This window comes from Quercus suber, unplaced genomic scaffold (assembly GCF_002906115.3).
Source record: "Quercus suber isolate HL8 unplaced genomic scaffold, Cork oak 2.0 scaffold_328, whole genome shotgun sequence".
NCBI classification, from domain to species: Eukaryota; Viridiplantae; Streptophyta; class Magnoliopsida; order Fagales; family Fagaceae; genus Quercus; species Quercus suber.
The window spans coordinates 1-20,074 of NW_027069781.1; positions in this window are offsets into that span (position 1 = coordinate 1).

Here is a 20,074-nt window from a genome sequence, read left to right on the forward strand (position 1 = left end):
GTGAACTGAGGGAATAATCATGACGCCTCCACCAACATGAGGCTATAAAAAGGATAAGAGAATGAGAAATAGGGAGTTGGCAGTTCTGGTGAGAAAAGTAAGAAAGAGCGAGTAAGAGCAAATGGGCGAGACCTGGGAGTGAGTAACCTAGAGAAGGGAGTAAGGGTGTGCATTGAGATTTAGGGAAACTACAAAGGAATTTGAGCCGGAATTGCACATAGTAGGAAATACTAGGCCCACTATACAAGTAGATTGTGAGCCCAAATTCCGAGCTCGGTCCACATAGCAGAAATTGGGTACGCACAGAAGACATTGTAATGGAATAACTATTTCTATCCATAAATTTTGTTGTTAAATATGGAAAGCTTGTAAAAGATAATGTATAAGGAAACTTTATATTTTTGAAAATATATTAATTTCAAAAACTATTATATGCACTAAAGAATAGTTATTATGGCACGTTTGGCAGACTGTAATAAGCACATTAATGTAATAAACATGACATAACTATTCAGTTGTTTGGTTATGTTTTTATTACAATGAATACTTATTCTTTATGAATAGTTATTTTTCAAAATGAGGAATAACTATTTCATATCAAAAATACTGAATATCTATTCCTTCACCTTATGTAATAACTTTAAAAAAAAATTCCCTAAAAAGCCATTAGTTGCCACATCTTCAAAAGGAAAGAAAATAAATTTTCTTTGTTATTAATTATTAGCTCTATTTTGAACACCCTAAAATAAGTGTATTTTAGAAAAAATTGACTTACAAATGATTTAATTACACCTTCTTTTTATACTTTACTAAATTGTGGATGCATATTCAGGATTCTATTCCAGTATTCCTAAATGGTCATCAAACTAATGAATAGTAATACTTATTACATTCCAATTTAATGTATCCCTTGTAATACTTATTCTTATTCCCATGTAATAATCATTACAGTGTGCTAAACGTGCCCTTATATTTGTTTTAAAGAGGAATAGTTATTCTTCAATTTAAAGAATAGTTATTCCAATGTAATAACTAATCCATGTAATAAAGACACAACCAAATGACCAAATCGCTATTACATATGAATAATTATTCTATTATAGATGCTATTATAGCATACCAAACGTACCCGAAATGTATTTACGCAAGGAAAATGAATAGAAAAGAATTGAATGGAATTAAGTAACCTTATTTAGATGTTTTAAAGTAAAGGAATAAAAATGAATGAAAATGAATGAAATGTAAGTAATTTTTTTTGGGATTAATATAAAGGGAAATAAATGAAATTATTTTATGACAATATTACTATTAGATTTCTGTTTTAAAATAAAATGTTGAATATATAGGAGTATTTTGAGAATTTTAGTTAAAAAAAACTCATTAAATCTAACTTCATTTCGTCCAATTCCTCCAAATTTCAAGGGAATGAAAATTTGAGGTTTAAAGATAATAGAAAGGAATAAGTATTCCCTCTTACCTATTTCATTCCTTCTTACATAAACTCCCAAACAAAGAAAATAAATAATTTTCTAAAATTATTCTCTTCATTCATTTCTATTCCATTCAATTCCCTCCTCCTAAAGAAGGGCTAACACTTCACACATGAGTCATTAAAAAATATATTGTATGAAAGTTTAGCACATGATATTCTAACTTGTGATTAGAATAAAATTTGGCTCCTCCGAATAAAGTTAGTTTATTTTAATTAATATTTCATGAGAAATTCACTTTTAAGTTAGATTTAGTGGGTGTTTGGATTAATTTTTTACTAATTAATTTGTTGATTTGTAAAAAGTGGGGAAAAAACCATAATTGTATTTTTTAAAAAGTGAAAATTTGTACATAAACAAATTAGCTAATAATTCTAAGAATTAGATCATCTGAATATATATGTGTCTAACCAATGTACATTATATAAAATAAATTGAAATAAATAAAAACGAAAATAGCTACATTTTACTCCATATAAAAAAAGAAAAATTATTAAGTACTTTCGGAGTATAAAGAAATTATGTTCTCTCCTCTCACATTTATGGTGAACCCCACCATAAATGTGAGAAGATGATCTCCATGCTCTGAGTATACCTAAGAATTACTCTATAAAAACATGGTAGGTTGTTTTCATAATCATATTCTTCATGCACTATCTGTCAATGAGCTGTCAACATGTGATTTGGAACATGTATGTGCATCCTTCCATTTCTTTTTTCTTTTTCTTTTTTTTTAGATGGATAGAATTTTCATTACAATTGGATTAGAGTAAAGTTCCTTCAACCTATTATGTGAAATATCAAGCGAGCATTCATATGTAAACTTATTTAAAAATCATGTGACTTTTTAAAATAATTTAATAGATAATGTGATCTAATACATGAATGGTATGAACTGTCACGAAAAAATTGAAGAAAATTCTTTCAACCTAATTCATGGGAAACTTTGTTCATGTTAAGTTTAACGGTTTTCGTATTATTCTCATAGTAATCAATGGCTATCCCTTGTCAAATTCTAGAAAATTATGAAGGTCTCCCAACAATCCTAGCTGTCAAATTTTTTTTTTTAAATAAAGTTGAAATCAAGAGAAAACAAGAAGGTGAATTTTTAAACTAACCTCTTTTATAATATGCGGTTTTTAATAATGAACTCTTTTATAATATTTCAAAGTCATTTTCTTGAAGCAAATTTACGCAAAATCTATATATGTATAGAACGATGATTATAAAGTATTTTAATTATTATCAAGGTCGACTGAACCTCTAAGTCATTTAAGGAAATGATTCTCAAAAAAAAAAAGTCATTTAAGGAAATGGCTTATGGCCTCAGATGTGTCACTTTGGGTCTAAAAGTCTTCAGTTAAAGATCTAAGAATCTTCCTAACAATCTTAGGTTGATCATAGATTTCACCCAAATTAAAAGCAGAATTAACAATATCATTCAGTTTGGCATAAAATTCATCAAAGGATTCATCATCAGACATCCTAATGTTTTCAAACCTAGAAGTTAATTGCTGCAGTTTGTTTATCTTAACTGCCTTTGTGCCTTCATGCACAGTTTGGAGGATTTTCCAAGCAGTATGAGCCACCTCAACATTAGAGATTCTCTTAAATTCCTCCATAGAAACAGCATTAAAGATAGCATTCATAGCTTTGCTATTGAAGCTTGCTGCTTCTTTTTCAGAAGTTTGCCACTCACTCACAGGAGTAGCGGGCTTCTCCCATCCGTATTCAACGGAATTCCAAACCCTTTCATCAATGGATTTCAGGAATGCTTTCATCCTTACTTTCCAATAGGCATAGTTGTTCCCATCAAAATGAGGAGGAACAAACAGAGAGTGTCCATGCTCCATGACAACAGGGGTCAAGGATCAGCTCAAAGATTAAAAAATCTCAAACAAAAAGAGCTACCAGGCTCTGATACCACTTGAACGGTTTTAGACCCCTAAAACACACAGATTGCGTAGCCTAGATTAATTAGCCAAGTTGTTACTTAGTCAAATTAAGCAATTCTAGGTTAAAACAATCCAAACAATCATATCAAGATATAATGCAGCGGAAAATAAATAACACAAGATATGATCACCCAGGAAACCACACGGTAAAACCTGGGGAGGATTTGACCCACCGATCCTCAAGGCTAACCTGAATTCACTATGAAAGAATTGAAGTTCGTACAAAAGGACTACAAGCTCCCCGCTCGACTTCCTAATGCTACCCACCAGTAGAACTTCCTGACACGACCACGCGCAGGCTCCGAATCCACGGACTACTTCTTTCTTGAATTCTTCAATCAGCTACAAGCTCCCCGCTTGCTTTTCTTTTAAATTCCAATGGTTGCAACAGTAATGATCTTCAAGATGTTGAAATCATCTCCACCATGAAAACCCTAAGTTTTGTGTAAAGGAAAGCTCCTCAAAGATCTCACACGAGATTCACACAAAACAGCAATGTATGAGCAACAATACAATATGGACTACCCTCAAAAACGTGGCTAGGGTTTTATTTATATACCTAGGGTAAAAACATAAAACCCTAAACGTTTAATGAAGTAGGGCTGAGTTGGAAATTCTGCAGAAAATTCAACCTGTGCGATTTTCGATCGATCGAGTCTATTCTTCGATCGATCGAGCCAGGCCGAGAGTCCCAAGTACTTCTGCAGCCACTCGATTCCAACTTTACAATATGAAACCAACTTTGAGCAAGTCTAAATAAGACTAAATACAATGTTTTGATCATGGTTTGCCAACATTACAAATTAGAGTTCTAAATACATAAAATCCTAAGACCTTAGAACCTAACAACTTAGATACAATATTTAGGTGCTGTTAATTAGGTTCTTCTTTTAAGATTCTGACATGTGAATTTTTTCTTATGGGATGAAACTTTATTTTTTTAGTTAAGTATCCACATGTCAGAATGTTAAAAGAAAAATCTAAGAAACTACACTTAAAGTATTGTACTTAATTTTGTCCATATATTTTATAGGTTAATAAAGGGCCTTCTTCATGATCACCTAGGAAACCACACGGTAAAAACCTGGGGAGGATTTGACCCACCGATCCTCAAGGCTAACCTGAATTCACTATGAAAGAATTGAAGTTCGTACAAAAGGACTACAAGCTCCCCGCTCGACTTCCTAATGCTACCCACCAGTAGAACTTCCTGACACGACCACGCGCAGGCTCCGAATCCACGGACTACTTCTTTCTTGAATTCTTCAATCAGCTACAAGCTCCCCGCTTGCTTTTCTTTTAAATTCCAATGGTTGCAACAGTAACGATCTTCAAGATGTTGAAATAATCTCCACCATGAAAACCCTAAGTTTTGTGTAAAGGAAAGCTCCTCAAAGATCTCACACGAGATTCACACAAAACAGCAATGTATGAGCAACAATACAATATGGACAACCTTCAAAAACGTGGCTAGGGTTTTATTTATATACCTAGGGTAAAAACATAAAACCCTAAACGTTTAATGAAGTAGGGCTGAGTTGGAAATTCTGCAGAAAATTCAACCTGTGCGATTTTCGATCGATCGAGTCTATTCTTCGATCGATCGAGCCAGGCCGAGAGTCCCAAGTACTTCTGCAGCCACTCGATTCCAACTTTACAATATGAAACCAACTTTGAGCAAGTCTAAATAAGACTAAATACAATGTTTTGATCATGGTTTGCCAACATTACAAATTAGAGTTCTAAATACATAAAATCCTAAGACCTTAGAACCTAACAGGTCACTTAAGTCTAACACGATGCTTAGCCCTCGACATCCCTAGCGAAGTCACCACTGTGAGAGAATGCAACTTAGGTGCTCTCAAAAAAGATATTTGGGTGCTTTTTAAGGGTAGCTCTCTTTTTGGGTAGGTTATGTGGGTTCATTATCATTAATTGAATAATAAAAAGTACATACTTGATGAATTGAGTATTACAAGGCTTTGGGACCTAGTTACAAACTACCAAAAAATTGCATGGCTTTTTGTCCTAGTTACAATCTACCCAAAAATAAAAACAAAGATAAAGCCTAGGTCCACCTATCCAAAGACACTAAATTCGAAGGCTAGATTACGGAATAGGAAGGTGTTAGGCACCCATTCCGCCCAAACAGAGTCTGGTCTTCTAGACTCTCATGACCAATGTACCTCTTTATGCATGATATGAATGATATGTTGCATACATGAGACACTCAACCAAACTAAGTCACATTAATCTATTTATGAATGTGTCCTCTTCTTTTAAAAAATTTCAGATATGTTTTTGTGAATAAAAAAAAAATTGTGATTTGATTCATTAAAAAAGAACCAAATATGTCTTTGTATATGTAAAAGAAATTAGTTTTGTAAAGAAAAATTAGATATTTTCTTATTAAATAAAAAACAAGGTTTTTTTACTTAAAAAATATCAAATCTGTTTTGGAACAAAGTAAAAAAAAAAAAAAAAAAATGGTTTTTGGTTTATATGTAAAAAAAAAATAAATAAATCAAGATTTGTAGAGAATAAAAAAAATTAAACCTGTTTTTTGTGTGAAATAAATTAAAAATGATTTTTTTTTAGAGAAGGACAACACTCATGAAATAAACCTACGCTACTTGCATCAAACAAAACAAAAAAGACATCACTACTTATGAATCAAACAAACAAAACACCTCTTCTTATGACTTTCCTTTTTTATTTCAAAATATACTATGTTTAAAAAAATTAGATCTATATCTAAGGAAGACACAACTCAGTTTTTATGTTAAAAAAAATTCAGTTCTGCATCTAAGGAAGATACAGATCTGTTTTTATGTTAGAAAAAAATTCAAATCTGCATCTAAGTCTAAGGAAGACACAAATCTGTTTTTATGTAAGAAAAAATTCAAATCTGCATCTAAGGAAGATACAAATCTGTTCTTGTATTAGAAAAAATTCAGATATGCATCTAAGGAAGATACAGATCTGCTTTTGTATTAGAAAAAATCCAAATCTGCATCAAAGGAAAATACAGATCAGTTTTTAGTTTTGAAAAAAAAAATGTGATAATGTGTAGATTTTTGAAACTCAAAAGGTAAATCATGACAACAAAATCATTAAGAACATATTTCAACAAAAATATTAACAACACATGGCATGAACACTAGAAATTGAAACTAAAATAATATCTACATCATGCATCATCAAAAGAAAAGAAAACAGGAAAAAAAAAGGTCAAGAAAAAAAACCACCTCTTGCATGGACGTACTCTTCTTCTTGAGGGAATATTTTAGGATTCAAAGAAATTTGTTCAATTATCTTTGAAACCTAAAATACCTTGCTTACAAAAAAGAAATTCTTAAGGCTAAAGCCTCCAAAACGTCTTTAACATAAGAGGAAAAATAATAAAAAGGAGAATCAGAAAGAGGGGAAATCTGAGAGTGTGAAAAACTGTCTTAAATTTTGAGAGACCTCCTCTATTTATAGAGACTAGGGGAGGCTCGAAAACATAGCTAAATGATCAAAATATGAATTGGGACACGTCCTTATCCCTAAAAAATCAAAAAAGATGTGTTTCAGCTTAATTCAAGTGCCCTCGGGCCAGGGCCTAAGTTTGTGCCAATCGGCACTCCAAAAGTGTCGAATGGCCCTTTTAGGTGTCGGCCCTGTATTCAAGTTTTGGTCTGTTTTGGACTCTTTTTTGAGGTTTTATTTAGCCGAGACTTGCACTTAGACGTGTTCTTAATCTATATTCTAAAAATTAAACTCTTTTTTTGATAATTTAGGTCTTTTCTGCAATGATTATCTTGTAGATAAATACTCCAAAAAGTCTTGATTATCCACAATTTTATTGTTATCTGATTATCCCCTTTGTTCCTATGCAAGCAAGCCCATTTTTGACACTCACTAACAACCAATCACAAAATTAATGAATTAATTTTAATTGTTTAGCCAATCAAAATTAATTTAAATTAATCATGCATGATTGATTCTACCTAGACACAATGCATGCTGACTGTGAAAACTTAATCATGTGATATCTTTCAATCCGACGGTCCGATTTGGAAACCGGGCATACCGTCACAACAGTTAGAATCTCAAGATCATTTTTATGATACGCAATGAACAAACTAATGAATGTAATGCAATCATGAATTTTGGGTACATAAATGGTCACTCTAGTCATCTTCCTTGATTAAATCATGGGTGCAAAATTAAGTGTCTACAATATCGTCCACGTAGACTTCGATCTTCTTGTGCATCATATCATGGGACAGGGTTACCATAGCTCGCTAGTAGGTCGCCCCAGCATTCTTCAAACCAAATGGCATGACATCACAGGCGTAAGTTCCCTAATGAGTGGTGAACACTGTTTTGGCTTTGTCTTCTTTAGCCATCTTAATCTAATTATAACCCGAAAATCCATCCATAAAGAAGAAGAGCATGTTGGTCACAGTGTTATCAATCAGGATATCGATATGTGACAAGGGAAAGTTATCCTTCAGGCTGGCCCAATTCTAATCTTTATAATTGACGCACATGCATACTTTCCCATCTTTCTTTGGCACGAGAACAATGTTGGCAACCCAGTCAGAGTAGGCTATGGTGGTAAGAAAACCGGCTTTCAATTGCTTTTCTACTTTTTCTTTGATTTTCAGGACTATCTCTAACTTCATCCTTCGGAGGGCTTGCCGCATTAAAGGGCACTCAGATTTAGCTGGAATCCTATGGACAACAATCTCGATACCCAGTCCTGGCATATCTTGATAAGACCAAGCAAAGATTTCCTTGAATTCCTTCAGTAGAGTTATGAGCTCATCTTTCATGTCTTTGGGAAAGAATACCCCAATCTTGTCGGGTTTTCCTGTCTTGCCTTCATCGGCTAGGTCTATCACCCCTATCTCTTCTATATTGGGCTTAGAGCCTTCACTCTCTCTGTTAAGAGCTTCTAGGATGTCTCAAGGTAAGTTTGAGACCTCTTCCATTCCTTCATCATCATGATCCAACTCTATTGTCTCATTCACGTCATCTACACTTTTTTTATGGCAAAGGGATGATGTACCCACTTGGGAATCAGAACAAATCCTATAGAGTGGAACATATATAGAGAAACAAAAGCTAATTTGCACACACATATTCATAGGAAAGCAAATAAAAGGAGATGCAAGAATTTTCTGAATAATACGTTGAATATTTCATTAATGGATTATGGGTAGGGGAAAACAAAATTCAAGCCTGATAATGATAAAAGGGATATCCTCTCTTTTTTTTTTGTTGTTTCTAGGAAAACAAACTAGGGAAATGAACAAGGAAAGCAAGAAATAACATAAGCATGCAAAACAAACTAGATATGCTATTCCAACCCTCTTGGGGGATCAGGAGGCCCAATCACTTGATGATGGAATGCTCCTTACTCAGCCCGTGCAACCACAAAGCAAGGCTTAATGGTCCAAAGGCCTGCAGCCTCACCTGGCATCCCTAGTTGATAGTAGAAGTCAGATTATCTTTGGGAGATATGATAGCGTTCATGACCTCGACTAGAGCTCTTCATCTTTCAAGCCAGACCAAGCTCTTCATCTTTCAATTCCTTGAAAGGTTCTGGCATAATGACCTCGGCTAGAGCTAGAAAAGTGGTTATGGCATGGGGAATAGACATCCCTGAAATGTCGCACTTCCTCTTCTTGACTCTAGAAGCTTGAAATAGTTCTTCATGAGTGGGTTCGTATCCCAAGCCGAATCTTTCTTTGTTATTTGAGAGTTCCATGAGAGCAGGGCTCCCATGTCCTATGGCTCCAAGGCCTTGGCCTAGTTTGAAACCAAAATTAAGCATCTCCTTCACGGCCATTAGAACTACTGTGGGCTAGCCGAACTCAAGCTCTGAAGCATTATGGATCATGGAAACTAGCTCGAAGCAATGGAAAGATGCCTCAAGGAAGGCATTGGCATCAATGTGTGGGATAGATGTCTCTTGGAAGATAGTCATGGGCTTTTTAGCCATAATGGTGATCAACTGATTTTCGGAGATGAATTGAGTCTCCTATGAAGGGTAGACGCAATTGCACCAACTGTATGCAACCAAGGTCTCCCTAAAAGCATGTTGTATGGAGAGTCAACCTTAATCACTTGGAAGTTGACCATGAAGGATCTTGGGTCAATCTTGATCATTAACTCGATTTTGCCTTACACTTCACACAATGCATGCTGTTAAAGGCTCTTATGATTATAGTGCTAGGCTTAATAAGAGATATTTCCACCTTTAGGCGCTTAAGAGTGGCTATCGGGCAGACATTTAGGGCTGACCCATTGTCGATTAATACCCTTGCGACAATCATGTCTTCACACTTGAATACGATATGCATGGCCAAGGTATGATCCCTACCTTTTGGAGGCAACTCATCATCTAAAAATGAGACTTGGTTGGTGGCCAATACCAATGATACCATTGTTGGGGTTTATGCCCTAAAATCCAATTTATTGGCATGTCATAAATAATTAAATTGTTTAATTATATGAAACTATTTGTAAATGAACTAATGGGACATTATCATAGTCCTGAGATGCATTGTATATGATTTAAGTGATTTAGTCACAGAAGATATAAATCACAATTTCCTTGTAAACTTAAAACGTAGTTCGTAGTCGGTGATGAAATTGGGTGTTTCATCTACGAAGACTATAAAACATCAACTAAGATAGTTTGCTTTGATCATGGAAGTGGAGACTTCTAGTTGATATATTGATGTGTCTTAAGTATTAAGACATATTGAACTGGACCACTATGAGATTAATTATTCAATCAACAACTGTCGCCTGAATAATTAATCTCATAACTTCTAATTTCATAGACTCTCAATCCTGAGAGGATAGTGAACCCATCATGAAATATAGGTTACTTTGATATATCAAGAGTGACATCTAATATTGACGGTCAAAATCTTAGTACGTTAGGTAACCACACGTAGTGTTGAGGGAACACATATTCTCAAGATGGAATCCATAATCTCTTTTTATAGAGACACGAAATATCCCCTTAAGATAAGTCTATTGGGAACTGGTTATTCAGGATGCCCACTTTAGTAAGGAGTTGCTAAAGTTTATATTTATTGAAATCAGATTTCAATAAATATGAATAACTAAAAGATTAAACTGCGTACTCAAGGATAAAATAGTTGTCTACAAAGTGACAGTTCATTATGACTTTGTTCACTACGGATATTTCATGGAGGGGTCAAATGATATCATTAGAGTCTTGGGATATAATTTATTAATAAGGCCTAGAGTGCAATTATATTTATATAGTGGTATTAAATATAATTAAAGGTAACTTTGGACTTGAATAAGGCCTAGTGGTATTAATAAGGCCTAGTTGACAGATAAGCTGAAAGCCCATTGGAGCTAGAGTCTTATTTGTTCCCTTTGGTCCCATCTCCAGCCACAACCTAAAGCCCAATTGGGTAGGCCCAAAAGGCTAACCCAATTAGATAATCATTTTTTATTTAATAAGAGTTATTAAATAAAGTAACTACCAAGGTAGTTAGAATATACGTATGATGAAAAGAAAAGAAAACATTTGTTTTCTACAATGAGAAGAAGAAGAGTTTTTTTTTGAGAATCAACGTACAAAAAGACTGATTGAGAGACCACTCTTCTTGGGTACCATGTGGAATTGGGATGTTGATTAGAGGAATTCTCAAGTCTTGTTTTGAATTTCACTACATCAAGGTACACTTTCTATTCTTTGTTCTAGAATTCAAGGATGTATGTTATCTCTTATGAATGAAGTAGATCCATATTTGTTGCTTCCGCTGTGTGATTTGTCTAAGATGCAAAACCAGATTTTCCAACAATCATTCCCTCGAAGGAGGAATCTGTAATACCGATAGGAACATGCATTTCCTTCAACACCTTCAATAAAGCTTCACAATGGACCTCAAAAGATAGCGACAAGGTTAAAATAGAAACCTAAGCTGGGGATTTGTTCAACTGCTGAATCACACTATAATTGGCCTTTTAGATGGTTTTCAAGATCTCCTCGACTTCTTTAGTAGTGACCCTATTGCTAACTAGCTCAACTATGCTCTTTCCAATCTCTTTCCTCCTTTTTTTTTTGTTCCTCAAAAGTATAACATCGACTATTCCTAGTGAGTCCGGCTAGGCTTGAAGAGATATTAGAGCAAACCTCTTCCTTTCCAGTTTAGGTGGAAATCAAAGTCACATCATACTTCCATGGGACGCGATGGCTATCTTGGTACAGGAAAGGCTTCAGCATACGAATGACCACACCTTCTTGAGTCTATAAATTTGGCGCTAGGGAGAACATCTTTGGATTGATGATGACTAGGTTGGGCAAACCAGCTTCTAAAGCTTTTGGGCTAGGAGCCCCAAAGGCTATCATTGGATTATCCTCGAACTCAGATTCATGATTATTAATTTTTCACAAAGATAATGATCAATGATGGCATTACATATTGAAAACGTTATAAACCCACATAAGCACGTACAATAGTACAAGAATCAAATTCAAAAAAAAAAAAAAAATGCCCGTAATCAATCTTTCAAACCCACCATTATTGCCAATACCATTAACCTACCCTCCTGCACTTGAATTCAAAATGGGGGATCACCCACGTACAAGTTGGATTTAAATTTGAAATGAGATTAGCCGCGTACAATTATATATAATTACCATTTCCTTATCCCATCAAAACACTACATTTCAATTTATCTTGAATATGCATTATGCATTACAAACCAATTTTTCCAAAATATTTCACTCTAATTACATCAAGAAATTCAGGTTTGCTTAGGTCTCTCTCTCTCAAATTATTTAAATTCAAAACTAATTGGTTCATAATGGTTTCTAAATTGGAACAACACAGTTAAGCAAGTTATGTGAAGACTCAGTTGAAATGGACTCAGTTGAGCTGATACCGAACCTATAATATCATAAATCTTCAAATTCCTTATTCCTTTTTATTTAAAAAAATCATCCTCCCAATTGGTCTTCAAATTCAACATTAAATGATATCAAAACACAAAATTGTGTAATTTAGTCATAAACCAAAGTACTAATATCAGCAAAGGGGAAAAAGAACATTAAAAAAAAAAGGATAATACCACAAACCATTATAATAAACAATTAAAAATAATAATATTAGTTTTTGTCATCTATATTTTTTTTAATAAATATGGATTTAGTTTTAATATTTTTTTTTTAATACCACAAACCTTACTTTTTCCATTCTTAAGTAAATGCACCAAAGTGGACCGAAATTGACTAAATGAACTAAAGTGAACCAAAGTAGACCAAATGACCTAATTGGATGGAACTGGACCATAACGGACCGAAATAGACTGAAATTGAACGAATGGGCCAAATGGATCAAATAGACTGAATTGGACTGAATGAACAAAAATGGACAGGATGGACCAAAGTGGACAATTTTAACGGAGTAAATGGCTAACCCTTGGTATCCCTACCTCAGGAGGTACAAAAACAATGCAAGAGAGCTTGGCAAGCTTCAACTTTTAGAGTTGCTTCCTTTCTAATCGAGTCTAAAATCTTACTAATTGACTCTTCACAATTCATGCTAGGTCTGTTAATTCTGCTTCCAACAATCTCCCTCTATGTTCTTCATTTTTGGTTCTTCATTTTGTGATTTTTAATTATTCTTTTATTCATTCCTTTTTCAATAAATATTAAGTTTTGTTTTTCAAAACATGGAAATAATAGCCTAAAATACTAGATGAGACTTTTGTGAATTTTGTCACTAAGGCACAAAATATATGAGAGCAAAATCAACATTAGGTTTGTAGCATATTAGTATTGACACATATCCTTATTATGTTATATATTAAAGCAAAACCATTTAGCACATGAATATGGGAGTAAGATATATTGTATACGTATTATAGGATATTTTTATAAAATCTACATTTGTTCTATATTGCACTAGATTAATGAGAATTTTACTATTAGTACTGAGCAATGATTTCATTTATTTGGTTGCTGGTGATATTTGAGCTTTATGACCTTTTTAAAACAAGGCTACTCTTGAATTAAATAGTATCTATGCTAATGGTGTATATACTAAGAATTTTAATCCTAATGGCTGGCAAGCCTTTGATAAAATCAGGACAACTTTTTATAGGGGCTGCAAAAGTAGAAAATGAAAATTCTGAAAATGTGTAATTTAGCTATCTATCTTAATTATTGAGAGATAAACAAAGGTGGAGTGATTCTGCTTTTTTCTACAAAGTTTTACACAGTAGGAACGTTATGATGGGGGAGCTTTAGCTATAAAGCCAGAGAGAAGAACGAAGCAATCCAAGAGAAACTCTTTAGGATACAGTGTAGAGTCAACAACAATATGCTTGCACCTATTTTCTCATATTTAGTATGATAATTTAAGCAAAAGTCTTATGAAGAAGTGACTTATTCCTTAATATCCATAGCAAAATGGTCCATTTATCTTAACTAAATTTCTCTCAACCCTCCAAAAACATTAATAGTGACATTCATTTTCTCATTGAATTTACCTCTCTTTAATTGGAAAATTTTAGTATTTCTAAGAACTTTCTCATGCATCGCACAGGTTGGTGACTAGTATACTATATAATAAAAGTTGGGCTTAGAAACCGTGGTTATGCCAAGTGGATTCACCAAATTGCAGAAATTTTTATAGATTTTAAGAAAAAATAGATACAATTTTTCTTTCCCTATAATTTCTAAGTTAATAAAAATCTTAATTTGATTACAATCCAAATTCTTCACCTAATCCTTTATTAAAAACTATTAATTAAAAAAACAAAAAAGAAGTAAATAAGATAGAATTAGTCTATTGCATATCCAACTATCAACCTACATTTGAGTTTTCTTTTTCTTTTTATTATTTTTAGATAAGAACAAATATACATTGTGTATCACAAAACATAAAAGCAATAAGATAAATAAATAAATAAATAAATAAAAAACAAAAACAAAAAACAAAAAACAAAAGACAAAGAAGAAGCAAATAAGAAAGAATTAGTCTATTGCGTATCAAACTATCAACCTAGGCTTGAGTTTTCTTTTTATTTTTTCTTTTTTTAGATAAAAACAATGGTATATTTGTTTTTATCAATTTCTTTAGATAAAATAACAATAAATGTTTTAACAAAATATGCCACCTACATTTTGTTCATATCAACTTCTTTGATTATTTGGATAAAATAACAAAACATGCATAACTTCCTCACAATTGAAAATTATCTATATATACCCTTTTTCTTTTTCTTTTTATATATTCATATGCACAACTTCTTCTTCTTTTTATGGCTTCTTTTTTGTATTTTTTATTTTTATTTTTTATTTTTTTTATATAGAAACACTACTTATTGTTCTAACCAATTTTTTTTCTATCCTCCATTATCAATAATTCTCCTCCTTTTATAATTTCTATATGCTGATTAGAAATCTAACTCTCTTTTAGTTTTTTTATTCTTATAACTTAGGCAATTCGACATTTGTGAAATCCATAGTAGAATGCTCTATCAAACATACCATCCACACTATTACAAGTGGGTATTACTCTATAAAGGAAATTTTAAATCCATTATATAGGATTTCATATTTATTTATGGGTTGTATTTGTGTTATGTTTATATGTGCGTTATTAGATTATATTAATTTTCTTGAATAGTAAAATTTTTATGTTACAATTTCCCATTTTTATTTTTGTTAATATTATATGTGTGTAGAAGTGATTGTCTAACATTATAAGCATGTAAAACTTCACTGTAATTATTATTATTTTTTTTTTTTTTTTTTTTTGTTTTTACATATGTCAATATTCATACCTATATATAGCGCATTGCACGAGACATCATCTAGTTATTATAAAAGTTTATAGCCAAAACCGTGCAACGCACAGGAATAATACTAGTCTACATATATATATATATATATATATAACCAAAACCTCTGAAGCTCTCATAATTTTCCACGTCAACACAATATTTAAATAAAAATATCATTTTATTTAAATAAAATTATTTTTGTTTAGTCCAAACTTAACAAGGAGTGAAATTCTATCTCTCTAACAAGTTCAACTTAAACTCAAACTCAAAATTTGTACCGTTTCTATCTTAGAAACCTATATCAATCCGGTTAGGTTAGGTTTCATTTACTTTGCATTGGAGAAAATCATTATCTTAAAAAAAATTATATAGTTTGACCTATAACTTTTTTAATTTTTTAGAAGTTTGACATGAAAAAATAATAATAATGATTTGACCCGAAAGAGAGTTAGTATGTGTATGAGTGATGTGTCATATGCAGAACAGGACAACAAACCCATGTGTTTTTTAAGGCAATTTTTAAAGCCCAAATTTTCACTTCATGAAATGGGCGCTAAAACCCCAACTATTCTTCTTCACTTCACAGAATTGGCTCAATAGCCCAAATCTTCTCTACTTCACAAATTGTACTTGAAAGTTGAAACCTGTGATTCCTGACCCAATTTGAAATCATGAAGATTATTGGGCAAATATCATGCAATGGCTTCTTCATTAAATTGTAACACAAATTAAAGTCATACAAGAGAAAATCATGCAATTGCGTAATTTCTTTAATTTTTAATAAAATTATTTGTCTACCTCACAAATAGATAGGTACTCTTATATAGCACGAGTTAACGACCAGTATTTATATAAAACCGAAACCTCTAAAACTCACACAATTTTCCACATTAGCACAATATTTAAATAAAATTATCATTTTATTTAAATAAAATTATTTTTATTTACTCCAACTTAACAAGAAATGAAACTTTATTTCTCTAACAAATCCAATTTAAACTCAAACTCATCATCACTTTTAAACAAAATTATTTTTGTTTAATCCAAACTTAATAAGGAATGAAACTCTTATCTCTAGAACAAGTTCAACTTAAGCTCAAACTCAAACATTGATAATTTATCTCTAAATTTGCAAGATTAATCATGAACATTGTAAAAGCAATGCAAACCCTAATATATATTTTTTAAAGCCAGGTAGAGATATGAACTCTTCTTATGTTATTTTCTTCTCATCTACTTTGTTAATATATATATATATATATATTATAATTTTTCATGTATTTTTTAAAAAATAATTTTTGTACATGAACCACCAAACTCACTTTAATCATTTTTTACAAGATAAAAAAACTTGCAATAATTGAAATTATTCTTTTAAATATAACTCATCTTTCTTTTATATTTTTCTATTGTTTAATCATATATATTTTGTTTTATTTCAATAATTTCTAAACAGTGAATTATCTAATTCTTTAATATTTTTTAATCTTCCAGAAGTTTTAATATCTAAATTTTTGAGTTATTTTTTTGCAGTATCTAAAATTGTTTAACAAATCGTAACACAAATTGAAGTTATGTAAGAGTAAATTATACAATGCTATAGTTTCTTAATTTAAGATTTTATAAAATTATTTTAGTCTACCTCACAAATAGGTAGATTCCCGTGCATAGGACAAGCTAGCGACTAGTAATAATAAGGATCATGATTTTTGTATCACAATAATAGTTATNCACCTACAAGACATTTGAAAAAAAAAATCTAATACACAGCATGTTATGAATATCAACAACACATTCTTTCACAAGATTGCTATAACCAAGTAATATTAAATCTACATCAAGAAAAGAATCCACACCTCAATATGATCTTGCATTTTTCCTTGAACTAATAATTTTTTTTAACAATTGGCTATATCCTTTTTCTTCCTTAGGACTCCTTTAATTTTAAATTTTCACAACTCTCCACTAATCTTTAAGGAGATCCCGTTTAGATAAAAGAGGCCATTAGTGTATCAAAACGAAGTCTAAATAAATGTTTGAAAAAAATATCATATAGGCTATGCACACAATTTAGATGTAACTACAAATGTCTTATAAGACAATCAATAAGTTAGAAGAGAATATTTTTTTTCCCTTATATAAATATGTTGTGTGATTGCTTGAGACCTTTAATAACAATACTTTATATACAATTTATATGATCTAGACTCAAGTGATTATTAATTTATTCTTTCTCAATAAAATCAATATATATATTATTATATATATAAAAGTAGAGACCTCATGTGTGAGTGCATGAGGTTCTGCCATGTGACACTTTAATAGGTAGTTTTGCAAAAACATGTGCTGCCATATAAAATTATCAAAGAGTTTTGTCTAAAATCAAAGTTCATGGCAAGCCCAAGCCCATTTTTAACCCAGCCGAACTCTAATTAGTAATATGCAATAACTACAATTAACGCCAGGTACAATTAACGTAGTGACTTTGAAGTTCACTTATAAGTAACACAACCCTCTCATCTTCATGTCTATTACAAAAGCCAAACATTCTCCTCAATAACACCAACTCATCACTTTCTACCTCTTGCTATCCTGAGTTCCGACCTTTCACATTTCCGTTTCAATCTCAATTTCAAAGCAATAACTTCAAAGGGCCTCAAATAAATGACCGAGATGTTCTCTGTGCTTGGCATTGTTTTCACCAGGTCCATAAATCTCTTTAACTCTGTTTCTCTTAAAAAGAAAATGTCCCTTGTGTTTCCATAGAAAGTAGCACTTCAAAGATTTTTTTTGAAAAATTTCTTGCCAAAATTAAATGGAATTTGAACTTTGGGTTTCTATGTGGTCTTTTTAACATTTTTAATGATGATTCCAGGAATATAGGACCGACCTGGAAGATCAACCTCAAGCAAAACGGTCGGCCTGTCAAGGTAAAATAAGAACCTACATTTGGGTTTTTTATTTTATAATTTTTCTTTTTGCATGTTGTAGTTAAATCCTGTTAATTTGTTAATCCATATCCATCAATATCCAAATTTCTATAGATACAAATGGATCCCACAGATTTTGGATTGAAGCCAAACACAAAATCTGCTCATGACATATAAAAACTGAGGAACAAATACTTGAAAGTATTAAGAAGAATGTAAAGTCTTGAGTTGAGTTTCTTTTGGTGCGGGTAGTCATCCAAGGCTCCAAGTAATTGGCAGTGATCTTGGGTCCAGGTAACATTAGCCACGCAAAATAAGTGTAGGGACATAACTAGAAGTTTAAGACTCTAAGGTAGTGTGTGCAATACAACATGTGCAGATGTATATGTGTTCATGACTTTTTCTGGATGTTGAAGAAGCCGCAAGATTTTCTGTGTAGATACAAGTAACTTTCCCATCCAGAGCTTAACATTTGCAAAGTCCAAAATTAACTTTGTTATACATGATGTATGTATTCCACTCCATGACTTCCCTACTCAAAATTTTCATGTGTTTTATGGTTGCCTTAGAAATTTTAATAATTTTCTGTTCTAGGTATGTGTGTATATATATATTTGATGGATCTGTTCTAGGTATATTAGAGCTTGCCAGATACATATTATCGATTCGGTTGTTAATACTTAGGCTCTATAAAGATTCCATAAACTTGAAAATTGTTAATATTAGTTCTTATCCTTCCAATCTTTGATTTTTTTTTTTTTTTTTTTTTATAATTTGGTTGGATCATGGTTCCCAAATACTCAAAAATTTTCCAATAATTGTATTGTTTGCAGTTGCATCTATCTCAGTTGTGCATCAACTGTTGCTCAAGATGGGAGGGTTGGCATGCCTATTCACTGAAGGTTACTAGGTCCTTTTTTTTTTTTTTCCCCTCTTAAGTTTAGTCAAGTAGCCTAAAAACTTAGTGCAACTACTGATTCTTTAAAAACAAATTTATAATTATTTTAGTTCTAGACTTTGAATTAGTTCAAATTAGAAACTGCAACTTAGCATATGACATTCTTTGAATATGGTTGAAAAAATTACTATCAAATTTTGTCACTAACGCTACTTCTCTTGACTATATGAAATTTTTTCGAATTTATTAGTTCTCCAACTTGGATCATGATTTTAATAAAGTTGATCTATGAATGAAAATTCATAGTTTCATTTTTAAAAATTTCTTTTAGTCCTTAACTATGGTGTTTGATTACAAAAAGGCAATTCTTCAATAACTAATGACATATTTGCAACAATAGGATTGAAAATTCATGGTGGCAAAAATGTCCCTTATGTGTAGGACATTTTTAGGGCATTAGGTCTCGGTATGTATTCAGTAAATTCTTGAGAAATACATAATGAGAGTTCCAAGTAGAACACTTGGTCTTGGTGCCAAAGGATGTATTTCTTAGTGCATTTGGCCATAGATAATGTATATTAGAAGCTTCAAGGATGATGAAAACTCATTATAAATGAATCCTTACACTTTTATTAAAAGTTGAACAATGGTGAGATATCACCCCTTTCATTTTCTTTATAAAGATGGTTTGGTTAAAGAAAATTATCTTCCTTCTGGACTTTATTCCTTAGTGATATAATGATTGGGATATTATGTGTTGGGCATAATTTGGTGGTTTACATATAGGAATTTACTGCTCTTACTAGCATTGGCGGGTATATTTATTAAAAAAATCAATACCATGTAGTTCCTAGAGAATTATTATCTTTGTTGTAGCTAGCTAAAAAGTTTCAAGAATTACTTGCAGGAACGTACTTCATAATGATTTGGCAATTTAAGGGAATTTTTGCCCTATGTTAATGAAAT